Source organism: Corvus brachyrhynchos, unplaced genomic scaffold, assembly GCF_000691975.1.
Source record: "Corvus brachyrhynchos isolate BGI_N302 unplaced genomic scaffold, ASM69197v1 scaffold28, whole genome shotgun sequence".
NCBI classification, from domain to species: Eukaryota; Metazoa; Chordata; class Aves; order Passeriformes; family Corvidae; genus Corvus; species Corvus brachyrhynchos.
The window spans coordinates 6,975,943-6,994,919 of NW_008246058.1; the positions used below are offsets into that span (position 1 = coordinate 6,975,943).

At 40.3% G+C, this 18,977-nt stretch overlaps 1 protein-coding gene across 5 annotated transcripts in view; it reads left to right on the plus strand.

Annotated features, from left to right (window-relative positions):
- Nucleotides 1–18,977, plus strand: part of TRPS1 (transcriptional repressor GATA binding 1) — a 209,939-nt gene that overhangs the window by 10,913 nt on the left and 180,049 nt on the right. For 2 of the 5 annotated variants that reach the window (XM_008642633.2, XM_008642635.2), the window contains exon 1: nt 2,555–2,785. The exons of 1 other annotated variant lie outside the window; for it this stretch is intronic. The gene's annotated coding sequence lies outside the window, so the exon portion shown is untranslated. 2 more of the 5 variants (XM_017746082.1, XM_017746084.1) reach the window with 2 other exon arrangements.

Consider the following 18,977-nt stretch of genomic DNA (forward strand, 5'->3'; position numbering starts at 1 on the left):
ATTTTTTCCAGGGGGCTAGAGAGGCTGCTGGAGCCCGAGAGGTCCCCTGGCCACCTTCGTAGGGGTGGCTCTTCTCTCTGAGCTGTGCCTGCCCCTCTGTGGTGGCCCTGCAGCGTCCTTTGATCAACTCCGGCTGGCTCCCGTCCCGGGGACGCTCCTTTGGGTTTGCCCGTGGCAGCTACCGCACGTCTGGGAGCATGGCTGGGAGCTGGATGCTCGGGCGCCTGTTGAATGTGCCAAGTGGGGGTGAGTGCTGGGTTTGGAGCCGCCACCCCCTCTGCAGCAGGACGTGCAGGTGGACCCCATGTTTTGGGCTGCAACTGATGATGTCCATGGTGTCCCCGGGGAGGGAGAAGAGCCCCTGTCTAGCACCGAGAATGCTGGAGGGCAGGAGGGAGAGGGATCTCCTTTTTAAAAGGAGTTGGTTTTTTTCTCACCCCTGTTCTTTATTCATAAACCTAACGCAGTTCCACAATTCCCAGACATGTAAAGCTGCAGGGCTTTTTTTGTTTTGTTTAAATCTTTCTGAACCAGCCAAATTTTTGAGGTTGGCACGAGGTGCAGCCAGTACCATGGCCTTCCAGGGCTTGCTTGGTCTAGAAGTCTGCAGATGTTTTCTGCTGGATCTGACTCTTAATGAACAAAAATGATTTTGGCGTCCTTATTTATTTATTTTCAAGGGGAAAATGTGGTTTAAAGCGTTGATAATTATGTTTTACATGAACTACTCAGACTTTATGTGACTGTATGGGAAAATGAATGCTCATCAATTTAAAAAAAATTTCTTTATTCATAAAGCATTCATATTTAAAGTGATCTGCCTTTTTTTCCCCCTCCTCTCCTTAATGAAAACATGGTTTGAGGAGTATTACAAATAATTGTGTTTTTTAATTACATAGAGTTCTGCATCAGAATTCTTGAAGATGGCCCACTGTGATCCTCTGGTGAAAATACCAGGGCTTTTCAAAAGCTTTATAATTATCTGTTCTCACTGCTCCTCTCTTTGCAATATACACATAGTAACTGAAAAAAGGAGAAAAAAAATATTCCAGGAGGGATCCACCTACACATATGCATAGGTCAGGCACATACGTCTCATTCAGAATGATTATTTTCTTTTGCGGCGTCAGGTAGCACTTCCCACCATCAAAACCCAGCTTGTGTGCTCTTTCCGAGGGAATACTTATCGCAAAGCTGCAGCGCATTTTAATCAAGGTTCCCAGAGTAGTTTACAAGCAGTAATTGCCTCTTAAGGACAGGATGAAGTATTATACCCATTGTACTGATGGGTGAGCCAGGGCACAGGGAATCTAAATAACTGTAGTGTTAGTGAGCCAGTGGCAAAGCTGTGATCAGAGCTTTGGTGCCTTCACTCCTGGTGCTGCTAAGATACCTCCCCTTCAACCCACCAGTCTTCCTTTCTTAAATGAAAAAAAGTCAGACTTTGACATCTTTTATTCCATATTATATGGAAATGTTGGACTTGCTCTGAAGTTGATGTAAACCTGCATGAATGTGCTCTTGTTTTATGTGTTTGCAAAGTGTGAAGGCCCTTGTGGCAGGACTTCCCTTGAATTCTAAACGTTATGCTTTGTTGCTGTCTTCCATGGCTTCGGTAAGCCACTGGATCATCCCCAAAATAGCTCCCGTGGTGTCTGTTACGGATGTATCACTGCACTGTGAGTGACAGAAAGAATTCCACTTTTCAGCACAACAGTTCACTTGCTAAATGATTCCCCAGCATGATACATGCTCTGTCTTGTATTTAATTATCTTTTAATTATCAAAGCAGTAATTAAGTTGTGCATAAGAAGTGTATGGATCAATAAAAACAACTAAAAATTATGAAGGCGCTGACAGGCAGAGTCCAGCCGTTCTTTGGATGTTAGTTTCCATTTTTCTGAAAAAGCTTTTGTCTTTTTCTTGAGAACATCAGAAAAAAGGATTTAGGTTCTTACTATTTATTCCTAGCTGATGATGATCATGCATACAGTCTCAGTGCTTTGCAAAAGGTGGTGTGAGTGCTAATGAAAGTTTGTATTGGAGTAGTCCCTAAGAATATGATCATTGTTACAAATTTATTAAAACCATGAAAGATTTCCTGTCCTAAAAAGTCTGCCAGCGAACGTCATAATCATGAGTGGGCAGAACCATGTGGTAGGTTTGACTGAGCCCCTTTGACAATTATATCATTTATTTAACTGTCTACCTTTAGAAGTTGGGAGGCTCACCTTTGGTTTCAGAGGCATGCTGAAACTCTCGAGCTGCATACATGGTGAGGGCAATAGAATAGCAGAGTGCTCGCTTGCCTTTAACTACTAAATAATGTGGTTGCACATGACACAACAAGAACAGAGCTATAATCCTGCCCTGTGAAGCAGGTCACATGTTTCAGGTTCTCTCTGTAATGTATGCAAAGTAGCTGCTTAAATCATTACGAGTGTGTAAATCACCATCTTCATAAACAATACCATCAAGGTACAGTCAGGCAACATGTCTCCTATGGGTTGACTGGAGCTGGAATTTCTTTCAGATGTTGAGGAGGTACGTCAGTGCATGTGAAGCAGATCTGTTGCTGCAATGTGGTCTCTGCAATGTTTTGGCTTTCTAATGAATATTGCTAAGTCTGCCTTCTTCACACTGAAGTGCAGTGAAAGGAAGAGGACGTGAATGAGGCAAATGAGCAGCTTGTATGATTCAAGGCTTCCAAGAAAAATTTGCTCCTTTTTCCTATGGCTTTTTAAGTCACGCAACTGATACCCATTTATTTCTCTGCATAAGTTTAGTAAGTATTTGAAGCTCATGTTCCTATGTCTGTTGTGCATTTGGGGAGGAAAAGATGTGTGGAGTGATGTGTGAGAATTGTATCTTCTGTTTTAGCTATCATTTCCCCGTATAGGCTATGATACTTTTTTTTCTGTTTTTCTTTAACATGCCGATGTACTTTGTGTAACTCCTAAGTAACACTCCACACCTCTTTAACGCAAAGCTGACTAGTTCAGTGCTGAGTGAAACTGAAAGCGAGACTAATCTTAAGAACCCTGCTGTACTTCTGTATAAAGTATAAATATGTGCCATTATCACTATTATTTGTTTGTCATTTTTATTATTATTGGAGCTTGTATTTTCTGGGGGGGGAGAAGTAGGCGCACTGTATTATCACCTCCCCACCCCCAAATGTTGTATTTTGAATCACTCTAAATAGTTGTTTGGGGTGTCTTTACTGCAGTGAATCATGTCTTCAGTATCTGTTTTAAGCACACCTGTGGTGAGTTCATACTAAGGCAATGGAACCTTCTTTCATTTGCTATCGTGTAATACTTTTGCAGCATGTGAAATGCCCCTGGTTTATAAACGCAGGTAGACCTTCTATGCTGAAATCCTTCCCCTCAAATGTGTAAGGATCAGATAGTTCTGCTTAAAACGTGAATACAGAGATGGTAACTCCAAAAATGCAGTGTAGTCTCCTTTTGCTCAGAGATACTCTGGCTCTGAGTTACAATTATCCAACACAAATTTCAAAAGAAATACCAGTGAAATGGCACTAGTAGAAGTACTGATACAACTAAAGATGCTGGCAGCGGCCATCTGGTCTGTAAGTGCTACTGGAGCATCGGTTTTCCTACTTCCTATGTCTGTGCTGTGTCCTTTGGTGGTGGGAAGAAAAACTCAAGGAGCACTCATCAACTTTCAGCACATGTGGAGACAAAGCTAAAGAGCAATGGCATCCCCAAATGCATCGGCAATTTGCTGAGAGCCTGCGGGCTGCATCTCATTTGCATTAAAAATACGGAGATCGCTCCTGCCTTTATCTTGACCAGGGGGACGTGGCTGGTAAGGGCAGCAGGGCCCAACACGGCTTATTTTACCTGGATCCCCGTGGGCTGCGATCAGCTATAGCGCCACGGGATGGGACATGCCCTTGCCCGGGGGACGCGTCCCCGCGGCGGGGGGGGGGCCAGAGCCGCCCCCCCCCCCGCCGTCCTGCCCAGCGCAGGGCTGGCTCCCCCGACCTGCCGGGCTGGGGGTTACGGGACCCTCCGCTGAGCGTTGGCAGCTCGGTGGGCTGGTCTCTGCCAGGGCTTTTCCATCGAGGCCTGGATGAAGCCCTCCTCGGCGGAGCGCGGAGCTGCTGCTTTGCTCTGTCAGGGGCTCTACGGAGGGCTGGGGGAGCCAGTGCCCCGCACAGAAACGCTTTTGTGTGTTTTTGAACCAGTTTGATAATGAAAGACAAATTTAAAAAAGGAAAGGAAAAACCCCCCAGCTTGGGCCTTTCAATAGAGATAACTGTTATCTCTTATAAAAGTCTACATAAGTGTAAGTAATTGCCTGCACTTGGCTCTGGTACAGTGGAAAAGCTGTGATCAGCAAACCCGCATTGTACTGGGCATGTAAGGGGAAGTTATTGGATGATACGGGACGTGTTGGCCTTAATGCCTGTCCTGCCTCCCCTGCCTTGTTTACTTTCTTTGCAGGTCTTTTCAAGGCTTAATAACAGTGCTTAGGGAATAAGCGGGGGGCGTACCGCGCTGACTTTGAGCGACGAAAGTTTTCTTGGGGTAGCCCTTAAAAATAAAAAGAAAATAAAGAGAAGCCCGGCTGTGGTGCGGCGTCAGTTCGGCAGGCTTTGTTGAGCGCTGGAGTTCTGTGTGCGTGTTGTAAAAAAAAATGTGCCCGCCCGCGCGTGGCGCGGCAGCTCCGTCGGTCGGAGCTGCAGGCACTGAGTGTGCCTGTGTCCGTGTGTCGGGGGTGCAGGGCTGCGGGTCACGTTTGCAGTCGCATGAAGCGCTGCGCCGCGCAGCCGCCTCTCGCGTGTGTGTCCGTGTCCGTGTGCCAGCGCTGGCTCCCTTATCGCAGGAAGTGTTGCGGAAAGCAGTTGCTCCCTCTCTCTGTGCCCGGTTTCCAGAGCGCGGCGATTAACCAGTCTTCCCCCCGCGCTGTCACTCAAGTGCTGGGCAGAAAACAGCAGTCACGGTTGTCTCGCTCCAGCTTCAGGACAATCCTCTCTCCCTCTCTCTCACTCCCCCTCTCTCTATCCCTCTCTCCCTCTCCTCCCCCTGCCCGTTCCCCAATAAACTTAGATAAAGCCATTAGAATGGATATAGTCTCTTTTTGGTTTTGTCCTTCCTTCTGAATGCTTTTATATACACATATATACATAAAACTACATTTTGTTTTATACTATATATATATATATGTGTATATATATATCTATATATAAACAATAGATGTATGTGTCTGTATACATAAATTCCAAAATTCTATTCTGCATTCTGTAGTGATAAGCCTGAAGCAAGTACAGCTTTTGCTGTTCATAGGCTGGCTATTTCAGGGACATCTTTGGAAATCACTTTGTTGTCCACATTTTATGGGTACTTTATTATAAGGAGGATGTGAGTCCACTCAATTTGCATGGAAAAAAACCCTCAAAACCCAACAGTCTAGATTGAAAGGGAGATACCAGGATAAATAATTTTTCTCATATAATCGTCTTAGAATTGACTTGTGATATTTCTTTAAAAAATCCCATCTTAAACTGGTATTTTATATTTGTACTATTAAAACCCCATAGTGTGGAGGTCTTAAGATACTTGCATGTTCAGATACTGTGTAACATCTCAATATATAAAATGAGTATGTCAAGAAGCCCAGAGACTGGGATTCCCTTTTAGAAAATTAATTCTTTAATATATTTGTTTCTAGATTGTGGTCTGCAGACACTTATAATCATGGTATGATACTGATCTGCAGTATCATATCATTCATTTAGGGGTTTTAATTAAAAGTTTGGTGTGAGGGCTGCATAGTGGTTCCCTGTTATGTTTGAAGTTTGACAGTGGCCCATGATCCAAAAATTTAGGAATGTTCATTCAGGAGAATTAAGAGTCCTAAATCATTACATTTTGCTTTCATTTCATCCTGTAATTTTTTTCCTCTCCTTTCAAACATGATTAAAACCAATGAGAAAGGAAATATTTGAAGTGATTTGCAAAGTTATTTGATTTCTATAAAATTACGTGGTGTGATGTGCTGTAAATGCCAAACTACAGACAGACTTTCAGCTTCTAAATTAAGTACACTTTTTTTGTTCTGGTTTAAGCCCATTGAGACTTCTGCCAGTTAGGTTTTTCTCTTCTGTGATCATCTCGCACATAATAGTCTGATGTTGCAGATGCTTGCAGGAGCATAGCAAAACTGGTAGCATCATGTATGTGGTTTGATTTTTAATTTATAGTATATTAAAGCATATTTCTATCCCGAAAGATGTTATATGAAACTACTGCAGTATATATTGAAACAGTCTCTGGACTCCTAACTAATCTAATATGAATAACCAAGGTACGCAATAATTAATGCTTAAGGAAAAAAAAGGTTTTCTTTAAAATTTAAAAGAAGACTTAAATATACACCTTTTAAAAATAGGACTTTCAGATTTTTATCGGTGTTAAGGTCTAAGTCTACACAGCATTATGTACTGTTTGACTGTGTATATTTACCTCTTTGCTACCAAAGTTTTAAGTAATGTCACACCACAGTCCTGGTGGAAATGGCTATCTAAACACCCGGGACCAGTTTGTGGACGTGATCGAATTGGCATCTGCAAGAGGCTTCCTATGCTGCACTAAAATAGTGCAGTGACATTATTTTCTCCATTTTACATTCTGCTCAGTGACTCGCACTTTCAAAACTAAGATTATCAGGAGCAAAAAAAAAAGGCGTCAGAAAACTTTTCTTTCTCCATTCTATGGATGAAAATAAAGTGTGAGATTATGAGCTTTGTTACCTCTAGATGTGATAAACCAAAACAGTTGGATGAACAATGCACAGTGAACAACTCACGTGTAATTCTTTGTTTAAATTAGTTTTTAATGCAAAACAGGTTTTGTAAATGTGGGGTTTTTTTCTGTTCCTGAATACCTCGGGCATCATTGAACTGACAAGCAATACTTTAAAGAGATTTTTAATAATTCTTAATATAATTCCAGCTTTCATAAACCATAAAGAAACTTTCTTATCTAGTAAATAGGAAACATGCAATGAAATCTGTACTATGTATCAACATAAAACCATGTATGAACACAAAAGACGATGGTGCCCCGTGTAGCAGCTTGATTAAGAGCATATAGATACAATGTACACAAGTCACTATCCAGAGAATGACTCCTTCTTTTGATAAAACTACTACATTTTAATAATTATTTCCTGAGTTCTCACTCTTCAGAAATACAGTGAAAACATGTAATTTCTTTTAACCTCATTGTATGTGTATGTTGATGTTTTTGGCCTGCCAGTTTGAGTCACAATTAAAACTAGCCATGTGTAAGTTGCTTTGATTAAAGTCTGTATTCATGTAAGTAATCATCAGTGCAAATAGTGCAATGAATTTGAAATATGTTGTGTACTCGTTTATCTTTACTTTCTGAGGTATTTGGCACAAAATCATATTATTTCTTTAAATCAGTAATGTGTTGCATTTATTGGATGGTGCATGGCAGAAACAGAAGTACTGTTTTCAGATTACCTAAATATTTTTGTATTTTCAAAGTATCTCCTAGCTGGGGTATGTTATTAAGACAAGTTCACAGTGTGTAGTAAATGGTATATTCTTCCTTCCTTAGTCTAAAATCCTGAGCAGATTTTTCATCCTGATCTTCAAATGCTGAGACCTGGAGAGAGTCAGCCACAGTTACTTACATAATGTGAGAGAAAATGCCAGGGGGGATTGAGTTCAGGGATTGGAGTACTTAATATCTTGAGCAAAGGCTGTGGAAATAAGGATGAACATTTATATTAATTAATTACAGAGCATTAAGAAAATCAGATCAAATCTAGAAGACCTCTTGTAATTAATCATGGCTTTGCTGGAATAAGTATCTACCTCTGACTTTCCCAGTGCCTCTTGTGATAAAGGCTGGACGATACTATGGGGCTGAGTGTCCAATGGTTTGTGCTCAGTCTACTCATGGGGTATAAAACAGTGCCAGATGAAGATCCTGACCTACCAAAACCAAATATTCAGCTGAGAACTATTAACAGGGAAAAAAAAAAAAAACAACCCAAACCAAAGTTGTCACAGCTGTGTCCTTTTAAGGTCAACACCAAAAAGATTCTTGTCAAGTTGACAGAGGGAGATGACTTACTGATGTAACCCAAGGCAAAAGAGATAAGCAATAAAAATAGTGTTACATTTCTGTTTGATAGAGTGACTTCTTCTGACAGCTTACAGAGAGAACCAAGCAAAGAAATGCACCAAGTTAGTTACTGTGACAGTGAAGCGGATAAATCACATAGAAATTTGATTGTGCCAATTCCACTGGGTTTTGGAGCCTGAATTTTGCTATATTTAATAAGGGCTTACATAAAGTCATCAAAATACGCCAGACCTTAATTTCACTGAAATAAAACTCCTTTCTACCAGGTAATAAGGTAAATATAAATGAATAGTTTATTTCTAATAGTGCTCGTCTTTAGTATTCAGATGTGGACGTAAGGAAATAAAAAATTGGTTAGACTTCCAGCATTCAAGCAGTCTTTTTATTTTGGAGAAAAATATGCCAGAGATAGGATTTTCACTTAGAAAAGTAGATTTCTGGGTGGAAGGGGAATGTGCCTCTTGGTGTGGACCAGTTCATCACCCTACCATCTGGTTTCTGTATGGTATGGTTGCTTTTCTGTACATTTTAAACACATTTATAGTCAATGTGAACTAGTAGTTGCTTTTGTAACATGAACTCCAGTGTAACACCGCACACCAACTTCTAGCCAGAGCATAGCTTCTGCCGTGTAATATAAAAGCTGAGTATCATTAGCATAGCTGACAGAAGTACAGTTTCAAAGCATTTTAATGACAAGGAGGGCATTATAATCCTCCTCTGCATGTTACTTAATGAATCAGTTTGCTTGCAATAATGATTTTACTTTTCTGAAGACAGCCCTTACATTTCCTGCCAGATAAAGATTATTTTCTCCTGACATCTTTTTTACCCCCTCTCTCTTCTTTAAATAAGACATTTTAACCATTCCTTCCTTCAAGGCCTGGCTTATTTTTGTTCCCCGTCACTGTCATGGATGGCTTTGTGTTCCCTGTGTGCTGGCAAGGCGGGCTGCAGGTGTGCAGCAGCCGCCAGCCAGGCAAGGAGTGTGGCCCCTGGCCCAGGGCCTTCAGTATGGTGACCTGCCCTGTTGTCCTTCTGGATGAGTAGTAGATACTGCTTTGGTTTGGAGGCTTTTCAGATGTGTGTGATCCTTTCCTGGCTTGTGTGGGACTGGTGCTAGTTCCAGTGCTGGTTGAGTGTGCAAAGGCAGAGGAGGAGATGGGAGCTGGGCTGTCCAGAGGAGAAGTGAGCTCTTTTAATCCAAGCCCGAGTTTCCACTGAAAGGCACAGTCTGACAGGCCCCCTGCCAGCCCTGGAGTGCGAGGAGGGCGTTTTCGGCCAGTGTGGGTGCAGGCAGAGGGCATGGCCTGGGCCTGCAGACGGTGGTGAAGGGATGGGCAGGGCCCCTTCAGGCCCAGTAGGCCTTAAGCCCATTGTGAAATCACGCATTTGGCTCCTGGATCTGCCCGTGGCACCCTCTCTTTGACTCGATGACTCTGCTCCTGATGAGAAATGTAACCATGTAACCAAGTTTTCCTTTGAACTCTGTCAGGGTTACCCTCTGCTTTGTGTGCGTAGTGGTGGAAATCTTAAGTCTTTGCATTTTGTCACAAGCAGAAACAAAAACGCCAACATATTTAAAGGGGAAAAAGACCTGCATGTGTTAGGCGGAAACAAAATGCTGGAAAGGACTTCCAAATCAAGGATTATCAAAGAGCCATGGTTCTAGCGGACAGTATATACCATAGATAAATAAATAAATATATGTTTAAACGCATTTCAGTGCAGCAGAAAGAAAAAAAGCAATAGTAGTGTATTGTGCTAGTGTGGAAAAAAGAAACTTGGAACAAATGCCCTGGTGTTTACACAGCTAAACCAAAATAATATGGGAAGGTTGGTCAGGCCCAAATGAACCCCATAAAAAGCTTTTTAGGTATTCTGAGAGTTGCATTGGTCAGTTTTATCACATCAGGCTTCTCTGTGTAGCCATCTCTGTTTTGGCATTGTGGATTATGTGAGAACAGGGTGTTGCAACAATCTAGGAACTTCAAGAAGGAGCAGGGAGATGGGTAGTATTCTTTCCCCATTGAATTGGAGCAAAAGGTTTATTTTCTTCAGCAGAAAGCAGCAGGTATCACCCATTACCTGTTTAGTTTCATCCAAAGAGATTAAGTTCAGTTGAATACTGTAACATGCAGAATTTTAATGTTTAGTGTTACAAAAAAAAATTTTTTTGATGACCAGCAAGGTGTAGTCTCAAAATGCCTGAACTCAATCTATCAGTCTCTATCAGATCTCTACAGATTCTATCTGTAGACTGCTGTCCTACTCAGTCTTCGTGCACAATTTACTGAAAATAACTTTGCTTGTATTTTTTTCCACTTTTAGATGTGGCTCTGTTAGATTCTTCTGTCAAAGCAGTATTGGCAACTCTGGGCGTGTCTTTTGTGAAACCTATGCAGAGGGCTCAAGAATTGCCTTCTCATTGCATTTTTAATACCTAAACTACCTTCAAAATACAAAAAGAATGTACAATGCCTGCTTGAACTATGGCACAGTCAGACATATAAATGACTGGTAAGACAGTAGATAGAAAGGATGACTTGTTTCACAAAAGGTTGGTAAGGTTACAGTTAATTCCTGCTTCCCAAGTAAGTAATACATACCTTGTATTTAGTTTGAAGGCAGAAGATAGTGTGTTTTAAAACCTATTGGCCTTAAAGGGAATGCAGAAGGTCACTATGAAAATAAAAATATTTTTTAAAAAATGATAGAGACAAAGAGTAACTTTCACCCCAACTGCTTTTGAGGAAACAGTGCCCTTGGCATGTGTATTTATAACATTAAGGAATAATGTTAAGGCTGTGCATATTCTGAAAAATCTATTTGTGTGTGTTGTCCTGAAGTTCTGTGGGAATTGTGAGCAATGGGTAACTCTTTGAACATCAACCACAGTATGTAATCCTGTTTATGAAGTGACCCACCTTTATCCTAAAATTAGGTAGAGTTTTTTTTGCCTTGACAGCGTCTGGTGGAAGGATGTTTCATAGCCTCAGTGCTTTGTCAGTTAAAACCCTTCTTTCTCATTTTCAGCCCAAAGTTAATCATGGCTAGTCTATTTGTTCTTACGCCAACTGGATCCTAAGCTTTTCTCTCCCTCATGTTTACCTGCTGCTAGCAATTGTGTTTCTAGTCTAAATGAGCTGCACGTCACATGTTTATAAAAAAAAGAGTTACATCTTCCATAGCTTCATTAATTTTCATTAAAATTAATCTTTCTTGAACATTTTAAAATGGTTTTCTTAATGTAGTATCATCTGTGACATCATCACTTACCTGTTTCTGCTCAAATTTTTGCCTGGGACATATGGCCTTTTAAAGTGTGATTTGGAGTGGTTTGTATTTGTTGTCAGCTACTGTGTTTTTTTTCTTTCTTTTTTTCCCTTCTTCAATCACAGTTAATATAAGTGTGAGGGATTGTTATTTCACAGAGCTTGCACTCTTCCCTACTAGTTTTCATTTCGACTTTCAGTACAATTTGCAGTAGTTTTCTGTATGATATCTCTGTACTTCTCTAGACTGAAGATACAAAACTTTTGTTATCATTCAGTTTCCTTAGTATTTTCTGTATAAACACACTTGAGTATTTGTCTTGTTAGCTCATCTGTGATGCAGCTGTTTGAAATGAGACTTTTAGACCCTGATGGACTAGTTTAAATGAAAAGAAGTGACTTAAGAATAGTATAGAACAGTTTCAGTCTCTGCCTTGTCATTTGGCCTCAAGACCAGGCTCACTTCTTGATGAGTGTTACAAAAACAGTGTAAACATAGCAGTGATATGGCTGTTTCAGAGTGGGAGTAATTAGTTTATAATGTTGGTTTTCTGAGGGCACAAAGGAAATTAAGAGACATTTCCCAGTCCATGGTTACTTGCCTAACCATAGGTCTGCCTCTCCTATTTTTAATCATCCACTATTCTATTTAAGGAGCAAAAAAAAAAGAAAAAGAAAAAGAAAAAGAAAAAGAAAAAGAAAAAGAAAAAATGGCTTTATAAACTAGAGCAGAAAGTCTCTTTAATATTGCTGAAAGCTGGAGTGCTTGTAGGAAGCATAAGCCAGCACTGAGCAGTTGCTGATTCTCTCCTGCAGACCAGACACTGCAATCCTAATCTGCTGGATGGCGCATGTTGCACTTTGTCTGTTCGCTTGCGTTTCTACTGATGGAGTCCAAAATGCTTAGGAGAACGGTGCCAAACCAGATTTTCTGACGTGTAGTCGGGATGTTGCCAGGGTGAGCATTTGGAGCTGGGAGCTGCAGAAGAGTATCCCACAGGTGGGATGCACCCACGATCTGATGTTGGATTTTCCTCGTGTAGCAAAGCAAATAAAGTGCCAGGCTGTCTGCTTCAGAAATACTATGTGTTGCCACAGTATCTTATGCTGATAGACTGTTGTTGATTAATTTTTTGAGTATTTGAGAATTCATTTTTTATCAGTGCATTGTAATAATTTTCTTACTTTAACCTTTGTATATTTATAATTACAGGAAGCAGTTTAACTGGCAGTGAGAAGTGCCTGGTGCTTTCATGTGGCTTCACTGTTTCCAGCTTGCACAGCATTGCTATGACAGTGTAAGCTGGCACATGGTCTTCCTTTTGCTCATCTTGATGCCTAAACCATTGACACTTCCTCACTTCTTGAACCCCAGTTACAGTGTTCACATGCCAGTTCCAGTACAGCCTAAGATGTATTTCATTTTTGCTGGGTTCAAAGATCAAATTTTCTTGTGATGTTGTGAATTCAGAGCAAAATGCAGGGATCTGCAGAAAATGATTAGCAGCTGGTTACCTGTATACAGGACACAGGTTAATTTGAAGGGCCTGTGTGGACAATTAAATGTGTACTTCCCTGCCATGTTAAGCAGAAGTCCCTGACTTTATGCACTCTTGCTGCAGTTGAATGAAAAGGTGGTATCTTTTCTGTTTTGGTAGGTCTTGTATAGTGAATGTCCGTGAAATCAACCATTACAATAATATTCCTATGTTCCTATTGTTTCTATTACCCACATGTCTTAAAAGAAAAAAAAAGAAAAAAGAAAATTTCTTTAAATTTGAAAAAACCTTAACTCTACCTGTGATGAGTGAACCATAGGGTCTTTATTCCACTGCCTCCAGTAGACTTGCCATTTCTCAGTTTATATGATGTTTCCATTGCTTATTTTAATATTTTCATAAAGTTTCTAAAGTCCAGTCTCTCGTGCATCCTCATTTTTTTTTCATCCAAATCTTATGTCTCATTCTTCTTGTGTATTTCCAGTGATTTACAGTCATGATTCAAATTGAAACATAATGAGACATTAGGCATTGATATGTCAAGCTGTTAGGAAGACGCAAGGGAGATGGCAATTTTCAGTAATTTTAGAGTCTAATCAAGTGTGTGTATGTTGCCTAGATTACAGTGTACTTGTGAATGACACAAGTCCCCTTTAGCTCAGAGGCCAGTAGAGTTCTACGTAGATGAAGTTCAGTTTGGGCTTAAGCTTTCAGGCTTTGCAGCTTCGAATCCCCACATCTGATCTCGGGAAGCGAGAAGCAGCAGGTCAGTGCCTCCATGGTGTTTCAGGCACCACAACACAGGCAGACAGACCTGGAACCCCGCCGGTGCCGTTGGTGGTGTGGGAGCGTGTTGCTGCCACCTCTGTGCCTAACCTTTAATTATCCTTGATGCTGTGAGTGTAATACAGACTTATTTGTGCAGTTGGCGTGAGACAAGCGTGCCATCTTGTGAGCAGGCAAAATGGGAACAACATGTAGGTTCTGCTGTGGGTGAATGAAGCGTGAGGGTTATGAGCGGAGCTGTTGGGTATTTTTGTTTCAGACTCAAAGGCGATCCAGAGCTGCAACAACTTAGGATGTAAGAGGATGGGAAATCAAATTGCTGCTTTAGATCTGGGAGTCATAAAGAGTAATTATTTTTCTATTAATAGGCCAAGGCCTATCAAGATGATACGGGATTCAATGATAACGAGGTTATTTTTTTAAAAAGGGAGACTCAAGTCTGTGTTTGGTTTAATCAGTAGATTTTGATGCTGGAGAAGACCCAAGTATCATCTACTTCACAAATACATTGGTTTAATGCAATCTCTGTTCTTTAGGTCATGTATGCATATATATGCTCATCTTGTTATCGACATACAAATGGTTTTACGAATGTCTTATGTCGTTAAGGTTTTTATCTGTGATCTTGGGCTGTTCTCATTACTCATAAGAAGAGAAGCCACGGCCAAATTATGAAGATAATTTCTAATTTCTCTCATGTATTCTTATTCTTTCAATACACACTGCTTAACAAAAGAATTGTTTAAGAGATGCTTAAATTTAATTGGCTCTGATTTCATCTCTGTCTTCTTCAAAGGAAGACATCTTTGCATTATAAATCCGGTTGTACCAGATTTCAGGGGGTAAGAAATTTATAGCTAATACTAATCCCTAAAAAATGACTACATCTATTGTGAAACATTCTCTACAGAATTGTCACAGTTTTTGTGTCCTGTATCAGTTAATCAAGTAATTTTAGAAGTTGGATTTTCTCCTAACTGTTAATGGTACAAAGATCACTTTTGCAGCCTTATGTCTTGTTGTTTATCAGATAAAACTGTTACAGGAGTAATTATTTACTCTTGACTAGTCCCATTTTGGGAAGAATTTGCACACTGATATGTGGATGAAACATTTATCTCTTGAGTTGTTTGAAAAAAGAGTTGTGGATGTTCTGAAGCTATTCCTAGACTGGAAAATTAGAAGCAGCCCTAGCTTGGTTTGATCGTCATGGGGAGAGTAAACAGCAACAGATTATTGATGGGCAGCAGTTAGCTGAGCAGAATGACATGATCTGTACTCAACCAACTGGCTCACATTTGGCAGTCCTTTTATTCAGTTAATGTGATGTGGTTATCTCACCCCATCCGTATTGGACTCTCAGCTTCTCCACCTAATTGGCTGTGTTAATTTGTAGCCCGCACCTTCAGATCTCAGGTACATCCCAAATTCCTTGGCACAAGTTGCAACATTACTTCAAAGAAGGTGCTGTTGTAGCCTCTGCAAGTAGTTTTGGGACTTTTTTTAGACTCCAGAATGCCAGTGAACCCAGAAGTTGCTTTAATAGTTGCTTTCTTTTTATGTGAAAACATGGCTAAAGCTTTCACTCTTTGTGGGATATATCCCAGTGCAACAAATCAGCTCAACATCATTGCTGGATATTTCTTAAAACTGGTGAGGTACCGAATTGGGAATTGAGGTGGCATGAAGGCACCTCTGAGGAGGAAGACGGGAGCAATGTGGTAAGACTTGCTTGTGTACAAGGATTTCTGAGAGTGGAAATATTAGTGTAATCTCTGGGTTTACCTCTCTGCAACCTTTTAGAAAAGTATTTATATATTTTTTTAAGGAACATTTAGGTGCATTATTGCTGGAAAAGATATACAATGCCCAACTTACTTCAAAATATATCTTCAATAGGAATAAAACAACTGTTCACTTCTCCTCGTCTCTGTGGACTGAAGATTTCTACTCTCATTGGTAGTTTTAGTTTCTGTCTATATGTTGCTGCTTGCAGATTCTGCCACCTATGTTGTACTTGTGCTTCTGAAATTACATATTTACCTCTCAGGGGAAAAAAAATATTAAATCTTTTTTTTATGTGTTTTATGATCCTGGCAGATTACTGATGTTTAAATTAAATTTCTGATGTCTGTATGGTCCAGGCTAATGTGAGGGCTTTTGGCACCACCCCTTTGTGCAATAAAGAATCAAAGCCAGTAGAAATCTTCTATCAAAAGCTGAAAGCTAGATTCATAAAATCACTTATGCAGGCATTATGAGATTTTCCCATGGAAAGTTTATGTGGGAGTTCGGGAAAAACTGATTCAAGAACAGCATTATTTGCACTATATATATTCATCCAGCAGTCAGCAGGCTGGTGCTGGCACCCCTTGCCAATTTTAAAGGATTGCCAGCACTCATGAAGTGGCTGCAAAGCCACATCAGCAGAGTATCAAGGAGTCTTCTTATTCCACACCCTCCTTCCCTCTTTTCCGACCAGAACTGAAATGGGTAAAACAGAAATCATACTCCTCAGTGAATGCATGTACTCAATTCTTATGGCTATCCAAAAAATACTGCTGTTTTAAAGCCATTTCATAACAAATTATTAAGGTGGAAGTGCTGTAAGACTAGCTTTCTCATCAGCATTTCACTTCATTTCTCAGCTTCAAAAGAAAAATAAGAGATAAAAAGGGCAAATAATAGACAAACCACTCAGTGAATCCATTTGCATTCACTTTGGTCTTTTTTTTTTAATGTATTTTACTTTGGGTTTTTTTAAGAAAGTGGCTCTGTTTCTCAGTCTGCATGAGGACCATATGATATGTGATGCAAGAGAGTCTTTCCTTGTTAACAGGGATGATTCCAAAGGCGAGGTAATTCACCACTGCTTTGGCTGGACCTAATATTGGGCTCCAACATCAGTTCTGTAATTTCTGACAAATGGCCAAGATTTCTTGGGGAACCCACAATCCACTCTTTTGTTGTGGTTGCCACTGCTGTTGTTTCTCCCCTATTCACAATGGAGAGTGGGGTTATTTGTGCCGAGTGGAAGAACAGTGCCAAAATTCTGAGTTGCTTATATTTAATGTGATTTTAATTTTTGTGATAGCCATAAAGGGTAAAAGAGGTTTTGTAATACGGATCCCCTGTATCCTGATCTCTAGTCAAGAGGGCATATTGGTGATGAAAGTTTTATCTGTCACAGGCATGTCAAGATGAGAGTTTACTGGATGATTCAACCCAAATGTCTAGGAACTGTTTATATAGAGAATGCCAAACAATTTCCATTGCTTTTCTTTTTATCTAAATTCTTGAATAAATTACTAAATAAAATAGTCTGTGTTTGGAATGTATGGCTGTGGGATATATGGAAACTCACAGCATGTGGGGGAAAAAGTTAGAATAGGGAAATATAATAGTTTTGTAAACTTTACGTGAATATAGGTACATCATATATAGACTCAAGATTCAATTTGCTGATCAAAGCATCCAAATAACTTTGGATTAATAATGTCGGCAATGAATGCTAATGTATGGAAATTGAAAAGCATGGAGCAACAATAGCTAGCCACGCTTACCAGTATTACCCTGAAGCAGGTAGATTTACATTTTTTTGTTTTGTTTTGCAATCACAGTTTGGAAAATGTGTGCTCTTTTCCCTTCTCTCATACTTCTGAATGTGGGTTCTCCTGAACAAGCTTAGACAAGATTCAAGCTAAACAATAGGGCAACATCAGAACCTTTGAAGGCTCAGTTTGGATAGGTACCCAAAGCCAGAGTCTGCTTTGATGTATGTGGGCTCAACTTCGGTTGCCCTTGGTTGCCCTCTCTTACCTATGTAACTTGTGTCTGGAAACCCTTGCCAAATTTAAAAAATAAAAAATTAAAAAAAAAAAAAAAAAAAAAAAAGATATTTTTGCAAACTCATGTTCATCTTGGTTCTCGTCTGGCTGAAAAAGTACTACAATAATGCCCTCTCCAGTGATGATTTAATGTTACTGTTTTAGGTCTAGACTGTAGACTTCTACCTCTTTCCCAGTTTTTGAAATTTCAACCCCGTTTCAAATGGGAGGATTTTGCCTCTAGTTGGAAACAAAATTATTTGAACTTTTCTGGAATGCTAGCCAAAACCATCCTCTATCTCCCTTGCATCTTTTCCTCTTCTCGCAAGTAATTTATGGTTCCATTTGGCTGAGGTTTTGAGCAAGGGAACTCTGATGCCTTTCTCTCATATCACAGACCTCGCCTGGCAGAAAGGGACAACACATCTCAGACTTGCTTCTCTTGAAGTCAGTGGAGCTTTTGCCATTACCTTCAAGGGAAATAGGATCAGTCCATTGTATTCTTAGTGCAAAAGAACAAATGAGTCATTTCTTGTATCCATACCTGATTACTCTTGCCTGGGAGCCGGGAGGTCACCTTCTTTCCTCACTCTTCATCTCAGAGTAGCACTGTGCTTGCCTCTGCCGGTACACTCAACTCAGATTCAGTTCTGAGTCATTTGCAAACCCTAAACTCCCACTGTCTTCAAAGGACATTTGGATTACAGGGAACACTGAGTTTACTCAGGCTGAAAAGAAATTGAAACATGTAAGATTGCCACACCTGCTAGAAGAGTTTGGCAAGACAGTGGTTGTTTGCCCTAAAGTCAGAACGAACAGTGGGGATGTGAGATGTGCCCACAGCCTAGGAGGTCTTTGATTCTCTCTAGTACAAGATTGAGGGAAAACTCTACTCCATTGGCAAGAAGCAAACTCAAAACACTTAAAATTTACTTTTTTTTTTTCAGATTTAGATTGTAAATTGAGAGCTACCAGACATCACTGCTATCAGGATTGTTGTAATGTTGACATAGATGCTGGTCACTTTTATTGGACGTGGGGATATATAAGACTTCTTTAAAAACAAATTGTAGAATGTTGAGAGATAATTAAGGCCTACAAACCCTCTTACTCTTCAGAAAGTAAGCCACTGTCTTAAGCATTGAGGGTAAGGAGCAATTTACTTTTCACAGCAGTAGATGATGCTATCCAAAGGCAGTTGAACCTTCTTTGAAGGATCTGGTATCTCCAAAAGAGAACATCAGACTAAATGGACCTGTGGTTTTGTCTAATAGGGAATGTTCTGCATCCTATAAAGAGTAATGACAGCTAATTAATAGAATTACCAGAAGATTCAGAGAGGATGGCAGGCAGGGCTCTCGAAGGTGTCAGTCCTGGCAGAAGTCAGTTACTTTATTGCAGTAAGCAAATCAGGCTGGATTCTCTCCGTGGCGCAAT